The sequence below is a fragment of the Ambystoma mexicanum genome, chromosome 9, assembly GCF_040938575.1.
Source record: "Ambystoma mexicanum isolate Mex_15411 chromosome 9, UKY_AmexF1_1, whole genome shotgun sequence".
Lineage (NCBI taxonomy): Eukaryota > Metazoa > Chordata > Amphibia > Caudata > Ambystomatidae > Ambystoma > Ambystoma mexicanum.
Window position 1 is genome coordinate 1,120,560,997 of NC_090931.1, and position 11,124 is coordinate 1,120,572,120.

The following is an 11,124-nucleotide window of genomic DNA, read 5'->3' on the forward strand; positions in this document are numbered from 1 at the left end:
CCAGAACGTGCTGCAGCCGTGCGCACAACGCCCCAAGCTGTGACGGTTAAAGATATGCAGACATTATTTGGGCTATGTAATTATTGCAGGGCACAGATCTTTAACTACATGATTTACACACAACCAGTGCTACAGGCCCTTAAAGAATCTAAGAAAGCAAAAAGCACAATCAAATGGATAAATGACATGCTCATGAGTTTACAAGAATCGAAAAATGTTATTGCCACAGCTCCTGTCCTAGCCAAACCTGACTACACACAGGATATCTATCTCTTTTCACATTCAGATGGACACATGATGATGGCTGTACTAATACAAAAGAGCATGATGGGCCATAAGCCTTTGGCTTACTACAGTGGCATGCTAGGTTAAGTGATGCAGGGCCAATTCCTGTGTGAGCACGCTCTTGCTGCTGCAGCTTTTGCTTTGGAGACGTCAGCCACTGTTATGAGGGGGTGTTCAGTGATGCTGTATGTAGAGCATACAGTATTTGCCATTTTGGAATGTTCCAAATCCACCTTGACTACAGAGTGAGCCACTGCATATGAGGTTATCCTGTCTAGCCCTAACATTCATATTGTACAGTGACAAAACTGTAAACTCAGCTACCTTTCTGACAGAAACTATCACTAATGATGATGTACATGACTGTGCAACGTATGAAGTGCCCAACAATGACATACCAAAAGAACATGACTAAGCCCTTGACGATAGAGAAGTGTTCTTTGCTGATGGTTCAGTGACTATTGACAAGGAGACAGGGAAGAGACACATGGGCACTGCAGTGGTCCTAGTAGATGGAGAGTATTAAATACTAGTGCAAACAATCTTACCCATGCACTACTCTGCACAAGCAGCTGAACCTATAGCATTAATTGAAGCATTGGAGGCATTGCAGGGATGCCAAGTGATGATCCATTCAGACTCATCGTACGTCACCACCACAGTTCACTCTGGGTTGTCCGGGTGAAAAAGGAGGGGAATTAGGAGAGCAGATGGGTCCCCGGTGCAGCACACTGTTTTGCTGGATAGACTGATCTATGTTCTGTCACTGCCCACTCTATAGCAGTGGTGAAATACGCTGCACATACCAATAATACAGATGTAATATCTCTCTGAAATGCTGCAGCAGATGCAGTGACAAAATCAGCAGCTTACCTTCCAGTACCAGAAATGTCTGAATACTCTGAGATTGCAACCATCCAAGTACAAATGCCAGTCATCTATTCGTCCTTACCACTGAGCCAAAAAATTTAACTGCAGAGTTGGCCCCACAAGAGGAGAATACACTGTGGTAAGAAAGAGGGTGTGTGCAGTCCACTAGAGATTTGATTTGGAGGTAGGGCACTACAGGTAAGGTGGTAATGCCCATGAATTGGTGGTTGTTGCATTTGAGCAACTGCACTACCCTTCTCATTTGTCAAAGCAGCACATTGCTGTAGACATACTGGAGGGTTGGTATAAGATGAATGTTCAGGAATTATTAAATATATTTGTCTCAAATGTTATTGTGTTCCAGACTTATCACACTGGGCAAACACTGCGGCACTACAAGGCATGTTGCCTTACCATAATGGGCCATTCTGTGAGCACCATGTCGACTATGTTGACATGGGAGAATGGTGCAACACTTTCCAGTATCTAATTCTGGTTTTATGTCTCGCTTCTCCCATTGGGTTGAGGCTGTTTCCATGTGCACATTCAGATGTCAAGTCTATGGCCAAATAATTTTTAGTAAGAGAAGTGTTTCCCCGATGGGGAGTGAGCAAAGTATTGAAGTCTGACAATGGCGCACACTTCTTCAATGAGCTGTTAAAGGAAAGTACATCTCTATTAGGCATTAAGCATACCACCCTCAAGCCAACAGCATTGTCAGATGAATAAAGGGCCCCTTAAAGGCAAATTATCACAATTGTGTGTTACCCTCAAGAGGAATTGGGTCCACTGTTTGCACTTAGGCCTTTTTAAGCATACAAACGCAACCCTGTAAGGATCACCATTTGTCCCCTCATAAAATAGTGACGGGCGGTAGATGCAAATGCCATTATTGCCAGTTAGAAGTGCCTTAGATGGTCACAGAGCTGTGTCGATCTTGGGGGATGAGTTTCAACAATATGTGTCTGGTTTGAAGAGATCAACTAAGCTTATTTCTGGATCGATCAGAAGACGACAGCAGGGCTACATCTGATTCTGTAAGCTTGCCACCCCTTCAAATGGCCATGGGGGACTCCATCTATGTTAGGAAATTTGTCCGGAAGAGGAACAAGACTAGGTTTAACGGGCCATTCACAGTCGTGCACGCCACTCCATTTGCAGTCAAGATAAGAGAACTGCAATATTGGGTGCACCTCTCTGATGTGCGGCGGTCCCCCCATACCGCACCTCCTGTGTCTGAAGTAGCACTACCAACACCCTCCGTGCCACAATCAGTTTTTTTACATGGATGAAAAGTGTTATGTGTTAATGACCATAGATATAGTAAGATTATTTAACCTGTGTTGATCTGTATATGTATTTAATTTTGTGACTATTCTTCAACGATTCTACCTCAGAACTGCAAAAGCATCACAGCGCATACAAAGAATGATTAACCTCAAAGACCATCATTTTGGAAGAGTTTTGCAGTTAAAATGTTTACTGCCTGGTTGAATGTTATTTTTCCATAATGCAGCACATTTCAGCAGGCAAGATAACAGCATTTTCACTGCTGCCATCGGATAATGTACATATTAATATGTTTATGTTTTGGTTTTGTGCTGGGATTCAGCATTTACTTAAGTAGTCACTTTATATGATGGAGGCATATAAAGGATGTGTGATAGGGGTATGTGTGTGTGTGAATATGTGAGGGAATCCATTTGGAGAACATATTATGCTAACTGAAAGCTATGAAAATGAATGTATTGATGTGCAGGAAACACGAGTGACTAACACTGTTACATGGAAATGGACATGCAGAGTAAAAAGAGGGGTGGATGAAGGAAAAGGAAATGATGACTAAAAAGAGCTTGGATTAAATGCGATGAAAGATGTGAACCATCCAGAATTTAGTAATGTGTGGTATAGTCACAGGCGCTCAGTGGGCAAAGGGAAACTGCTATTTCTGCTCCTCCCCCATGCGTCAGGAGCACCAAAAATGTTAGTGCCCAAGGAAACATTATCTTTAGAAGCTCAGGGTTTAGTCCATCTAGCGCTATGTCGGGTTCACAGCTTGTTCTAGGGGCACCAAGTACAGCTCATGTTGATGGACAAGGACAAAGCAAAATGTGTCAAGAATGCTAAAGACCCACAGTGCAAACCACGCCCACTTCTGAAAATGGAAGGTGTACTGTTCATATCCAACAGATGGCAAGAGGTAGTGGTAAGCTGCACAGTGGGGGGACTGGTGGTAATGTGGGACGTTAACAAGTGTCATGCTATCTGGACTGCATTTCGAAGCTAGCATGAATTGAAACCAAAGAGACACTAGTGAAAGGGCATGCACCAGCGAAATACCAGCTGTGCTTCCAAGGCTTGGAAATACTGCAGTGGGAACCAACAATAAATGCAATAAGGCTTTGTGCATCCCAGACTTAAGCAAGGGTACTGCAGCACTAATGGACATGTACTGGGTGTGTGGCCAGCAGACGTACTTGTACCTCCCACCATTATGGAGAGGCACATGCTCATTGGTGACATTACACACAGTCATTCTTGTAGCTCCTGAAGCACAGCTCACCATAGCACCAACTCATGTCACAACCCAGCCCAGCAATCCCCAGCCCGACACCCACAGCTGAGCAGAAAGAAGCAAATGTTGCAAAGACAGAAGAGGTGATCAAATTACCTATCTTAAGATTCCTCTAAGTTGTTGAATGAAACACCCAAAACGTGTTGGTTGTACACCAAGACAGAGGTATGCTTTGCATCCATACTGTTACCTGAGGTCCAAGCTGCAGCAAACTTGAAATGGCTCCAAATAGTGCGAGATAATTCAGTTGGCAATGGACACAGAACAAGGACTGGATGCGATCAAGAGTGAAATGCGGGCAATCAAGTTGATGCCTCTCCAAAACTGATATGTTTTGGACTTGTTGACATCCATGGAAGGGGGGTATATAAATAAATTGGATTGTCCTTTATGAGAAACCTGAAGGTGTCTCACCCGTTAGTCCCTGGGGATCTGTCATGCAGGTGGCCAGTACACAGCCATCGCTTTTGGATCCAGTTCCTGGGGGTGGACCAATGCGGGAGGTTCACCTGGATGAGGGGTCTTCGGGGAGTGGAAGTGGGACATCAACAGTGAGACCTGGTATTCCTTCCATGTAACACCTTTTTCCTATCCTTTCCGAACATGAACACTTTCTCACGGAAATGGACTAACACCCCAGCCGTATACCTGACATGTCCCAACACAAGGGTCAGGCAGAGTCTGGCAATTACTGATAATTACACAACCTGACTTCCATCACACTTCCCCACATGTATAAAAGGTGGAGCACGAAAGCACACTCTGAGCAAGGCAAATCACACAAGGAAGCAGCAGTTCCAAGATGGCAGTTTAATACGAGGAGAAAGACGGCAAGACCAGAGAGGGTTGCAAGGAGGGAAGTGCCCTTGACCTTTTCAGAGAAAGACTGTTACTTTCAAGATCCTTCGAGAATAAGAAACATAATACCTGGAATTAAAGCTGAACAACCCTGCATTGTGTGCCAGAGGTACCCAGGGTCCTGCCGTCTCAATAGCCAGGGTGGGGAGAAGCATTTGCCACTGTGGTACTGTCCTTGGCTCCTACAACAAAGCAGCATCAGTAAAGGCAGCACAGCCGATGCGTCAGAGAGACTGTTGCCAGACCGGGCTGTGTTAGAGCCAAGGTTGCAAGCAGCAACATTGTATAGAGAAATTTGAAGAGAACAGTGTGTGAAGTGTATGTGACAAGCGACGTCAATAATTAAACAGCAGATGAGTGACTGGACTCTGCATGTAGAAGGGTGAGTCATACGTATCTAATTATTTGCCAAAGACCTCAACTATTGCCGATTTTCCTTCCCACATATTGAATGGCCATTCTTGAACATCTTATTTTTCCATAGCTCACACAGAGGTGTTCCTGGTTTCAAAATAGCGCTCTGATTGCCAAACTGCACAGCATAGTCCTAATGCACTGCCCCAAATCGATATAGGGCAAGATTGGAGGCTCCAGTAGGTGAGACTTAATCAATCATATGCCTCAATACAAATATATACATAGTATCTTTATGGGAGTTTTTAGTTAGATGTGTATGCTCATGAATAAATGTACATTTCTGAACCTTACAGATACCTGTATTGCGAGGACATAGGTTACCATTAGCCATCCAACTCGTCTGATATGACTTCGATATCTTCTTAAAACAGACATAAGGAACAACCACTCAGTACTATTAAGGTACTTTATTTCAACCTTTGTGTGACAATTCTTTTCTAAATAGATGAGTGATGAGTAAACAACGGTATTAGTGTTATTTCAATAGTCATTTCCATATATTTCACCATTGAGCTACTTTGGATGATAGGCATTTCATGCCCTAATTGAACTCTTTTTCTGCTTCATCTCCACTTCATGTGCTGGTCCCCACAATCTATGATACCTCTGATTGGTTCAAATAGAACGTGTGCTTTTTTGATCTTTGCTCTTGATAAATACTTGCTCAAATTCTTGTATAGACCATGGTAAACATTTCTGGACATTGGATGTCATAGTTAACAACTAATAGTCTATTGAGACAATGGCAAAACGATACGTGTGCATATTTCTAAAACAGTATTTATTATTGCTTTTCAGTTCAAACTTTGGCTCTTGAAGAAGAGATTGAATTCCCGAAACGCACCAGCCATTTTAATCAATGAATTATCCACAAAATCTGTTATTCTTTGGTGTTTGCTTTTTCTGCATTTGAGAAATGAATGTCAAAATATTGACTAAAATAAAATGACTGTTTTTTATTGAAATAGTTTCAGAAATATCATGTATACAAATTATTTTCTTTGAATAACAATAACTATATACAAATAATTGTTGAACCATTTTCTATAACGGATTAGTTAGAGTGTGCAGGGGACGGGAGGGCTCCAGAGTTTTGGATCCTCTTTTTTTCTTTACACATTTGTAGTAGTAGACCTGTGCCAGATCTACTTTTCTCCCCCGCACCTTGAATTCTTTAGTATATTGAGAATAATCATTATTTCTGATTTAAACTTTTGGAGTGCATCCACATATCTTGCGTTTTGACTGAACTTTTGAAGCCAAAACAGGTACTGTAAACAGTGTGGGCCGGCACCACGTGGGTGCTCATTCGAAGGTCTCTGTTAGGTATCCAACTGAGAGGTGGCAAATGTTAAAAGGAATTGTCAAATCAAAGTGGTACTGCAACGGAGCAAGCCAAACCCTCTGCTCATTCAAAGGTCTTCGATAGTTGATGCTAAATGAAATTGGTCCGAACCCGGCTGAGGGAGACTAATTGTGTAAGAAGGGGATCCAAAACATTCATCATTGTATTAAGGGATATGAACCTGGCTGAGGTGTATCGGGGTGAAGTGTGAATCCCCCGAAAAAGAATATTCTATGAACATTGTAATAGGGGATCTGAGCCTGGAAGAAGGGGATCCAAAGTATTGATTGTTGTAATAAAGGGAACTGAGCCTGGCTGAGGGGGATCCAGGGTGAAGAGTGAAGCAACTGAATTGAGTACTTGTAAGAGGAAAATAAACATTTTGTTGGTTTTGGTACATTAAGCGCTCTGAATCAAGAGACTTTGATAAGTAAAGAGACTTGGGCACAGAAGGCCCTGATGCTAGTAATTGAACTTTATCCTCGTGCCAAAGAATCCAGTGATTGTTTTACGCTCGAGTGAACCACCTTGTCCCGTGCTGAAAATGTCAGGAAGGGAGGCCAATGGCATGAACATCCTGACATATAATTTTGTAAACACTTCTTTCTTTTTAATAAACACTACACCTTCACTATTTTTATTTAGAGGTAAGGATTGACAATAGTGTTTTTTTTAGTATAGGCCCTTTTATTTTGACAAGACACCACTAGGACTGCGTTATTATTATTTGATGGCCGTATCTTGCTATCATCTGTAGATTTAGGATAAGATGGGCGTTTGTCCTACCATTGTGCACTAGGACCCCAACCCGCCCATAGAGCTGGGGGTTTCCCAAAAGCACTTTAAGATGAGGCAGCAGCACCCGTGAGATGGATGGGGATGCAGATTAATACTCTTGCATCAAATCAATAATGACAACTCAACGGTTTGGCAAAGGGAGTCATTTTAATGACAAGTACAAAAAACAGGGAGTTCATGAATATCAGAAATCGCTCGATCTTCCTTCTCGCTTCAACAACTCCAATGAACTTCATAAAAAATACATAATTTATACTAAAAACCTGTCATCACTGACGTGTAATGCTTAACATATTGCATGCAATTCTATTGGTTATAGGAAGGTAACTTTGATAAAGGTGCTATATCTATATATGGTAACGGAGTGAGGGGATTGGATACACAGTGTCAGGTGGCTACTGCAAATGTCACTAAACGTACGACATCTCATTGGTTCTACTCACTATAGGACCCTTGATTACTTGGTCCACTATGATTGGGTTGCCAACAACACCACTCATACTTTTCCACTTGCTTAGCAGCATGCAGAATAGCTGGCCAGGTGCAGGGAGTTTGTCTGCACCCCCAGCTTTCCTCCAATTATTGCTACAATCAATTATCACCTCAGTGGTTGTGTGTCAATAATTTCTTTGTGGTTGGTCTCGAGACTGCTTCTTGGTCTGGAAAAATTAAGATATCTGTGCGTGGCACAAGGCCATGTGTAGGTTTGAAAGTTTCATCCCGTCTCATTTGGCTGGTCACGTGAGTCTGACACCGTGAAATCGTCTTATTCTTCATGCAATTTGAGTATTGGTTTTAATTCTGCCAGCCATTTGCTTCCTATGGCTTATCCTGACATTTCTGAACAGGATACTCTGTTCTTCTTTGATAAATTGTATCCACTGTTGATCTATTTCAGCCGAAACGACCTTGGCTTCCTGGCAAGATTTGCATGCGCTTGAGTTTCTCTCTGTCTTTAATTTTCGATTTATTCACTGCAAAGCTCTTGTCTTGAGACCTTTAGTAACCTTTGGTCGATTCTGCTTTTGTGCATAGTGGAAGTATACTTATGTAAAGTGCTCCTTTTGAGGTAGATATATATATAGGTGGCGCTTGCCGCAATCTATGTTACTACTAAGCATAAGCAAGCCTCATGATTCTTTGCTTCTTGCGCTTCCATGCACATGTACACGTTTAAACTAACTGAATATCTTCATCGTGCTCATGGCATAAGATTCTGACATTTGATATTGTTTTTTCACTTTAGACTCATGATGTCACTTATCCATGTTTCATCTCTTTTCATCATTCGCAGGTCGTCATATCTTCTATATGTGAGTCAGTCCGGGTTCTTGTGACGTCACCATTGGTCTTCCTTCAGTATCTTTTTAGCTTCTTCCGGGATTGCGTTCTGACAATCTTCGTTCTATTTCATTTGTTGATATGGTTTTCTCAATGGATACCTTGCTGTCGAGGTTTTCTTAGGTGGCGCTACTTCAACAGGTGCTGTTCTTCTTATAGGTACTGAACAGAGCCTTACTGTGGCTCTCTGCTAGTTTATTTGCTCATCAGACGTCACATATTTTGGCATGAGCGTTCCTGGTACTTCAAAATGGACGGCTGGAGTGTGGGTCATGCTTGGGACCTCCTCTTCACTCCCCCCTCTGGGTGATTCATCGACCACTTTCACTTCTTCTTTTGTATCTACCTTTACTTCATCCTTTGGGTCTACACATAGAGGTTTGAAGAAATATATCTTTGGGGTCCATATCTTTATGACTCCCTTCAAGCTTCTTGCTGTTCTCATGTGCTCATCTTTGTTCCAGGTCATTAGTTGGCATTGTCCACTTGGACTGCAATAGATCCATTTTTCCAAATAATTTCTATGTTTTCTTGGACATCGAAACTTAGTTCCTTCTGGTGCTGCTGATCTTCACAAAGTCTCTTATTTCTTCATCAGTCAGGTCCTTGGGTTTCCATCCCGGTTCAACATCAATCATGATCTTCATCCCTATTGCCTTTTTTGCAGTTTTCTGGCGCTGAGATTTTATTATCTTGATAACACAGAGTCCGAGCAATATCATCACTAGCAGGGCTCGTAGGCATTTGAATGCATCTGTCATCCATTGTGGAACCCATGAAAATAGTGATCCAAACCAACTGTCGTCGTCCACTTCGTCAGTTTCATCCATCATTTGATTCTGTAGTTTTGTCAGCATACCTATGGCCTCAGTTAAAGTTCAATTTTCTTCATTATGAGATGGTATAAATGTGCAACATGATTCTCTGATCTTGGCACAAACACCTGCATCCATAGCTGTGATCATGTCAAGGACTTATCTGTTCTGGATAGTCATTAGTCGGATTGCCCTCGACTCTTCCTTGATTGCATTGAATCCTTTTATGGTCGTATTGATGGTCTGCAGCAACTCCCATCTGGTTATCTGCAACCATTTACTATTTGCTCCAATGTGAACTCTTGGCATAAAACTTTAGGTGAACACTGAAAAAGTCTGACTGAACAGTCTATGTTCATATGGGATAGCATCAAAAGCTTCACTGGAGTTGGCAGAAAAGTAATTCTCTCTCTTCGTTTGGCTCATTAGTTCCACCGATCTTGTCTTCCTGAGGCGAGCATCTGCTTTTGGGAAGCTGTCAATATTCAGATCACTTTTTGGAATCACCAACACTGGAACATGGACATTCACTAATTTGCCTATACCTCCCCAGTTTCTCGGCAGCCTGATATATGCTTTGGATCCACATGCCCAATAATGATCCATGATCACTGCTGTACCATGTACCATTCCTGGAGCGTCAAAAACTCGTTCACAGTTCTGATTCTTCCCCATTTTCCTTGTGCCATTATTTCTGAAGCATAATTTTAGGCTCTCCAATGGCACTATCTGCAAGGGCCCTCCTCTGTCCTCAACACATGTCAATAGTTTAGCAAGTTTTGGCCATAGTGGCTTGCATCCATTTCGCACTATGTTAATGGTGGGCTCGTAGTGACCGAAGACCATCCATGCTCTGCAGATCGCTACTCTTTTCTCCCATCTGTCTGGTGAAAGCACTGTTCCCTAAATTTGCTTTTGGCCTCTGTTCTTCCACTTCCAAGCTTCTTTCAGAGTTTTTACTTGAATGTTTAGTTTTTGATTTGCCTCTCTTCTGCTCTCTGCTCCTTTAAATCCAGGGTGCTTGTATCTGATCACAATGTGCTTTGTCTTTCCATTGTTTCTTGTCTTTATGTGCTGGATATAATCTTCTTCATTTGGATCAGTTGCTTCAGTTGCTCATTTCAGTGAAGCATCATTTCCCATGAACTGACCTCTGGTCTTACACATTGCTACGCACAATAGATAGTGCACCGTCTGCACATCTATTTCAACAGCTACAAAGATCTTTGACTTCCCCATGCTGTAAGGTAGGAGTGTGCAAACAAAGCATTCCTCCTTTGAATTTCATCATCCAACTTCTTTCATATGTTGGTACCAGATGTTATTTCCCAAGTGTGCTGTGCTGTCCAGGTAGTCATTTAGTTCATTATCATCTTCTTGTGTGCTTCTCTTGATTCTCAAGGTTTTCATGTAGTTTGCTATAATCACATCTTTAATAGCATCCATGTAACTTCTTCTCACTGGAGGATTCTCAGGTACTTCCATCCATGGTTCAGGCATCTTCATCTGTACCAGTTGAGTAGAAGAAAGTCTGGCAATTCTTTCCTTGTCCTCTTGTCTTTTCCTGGCTCTGGTTATGAACGGCCATATTGATTCTGCTATCCTCTCTGCTCATGAGATTTTTGCTGGGCTTGCACTTGCCTCTTTCAGTGCTGTGTCAGGCGTGCTTATCTATACTGTCTCTGTTGGTTTATTCTCCAACTCCCTTTGTCTCTTTAAACGTTCAGTTTTCTCCATTTATCTTTTCACTTCCCTTACATCTTCTCATCGTTGGTTGTCCAACCTTCTCCTATTCCTTGGATTGTGGTTCTGCAGTTATT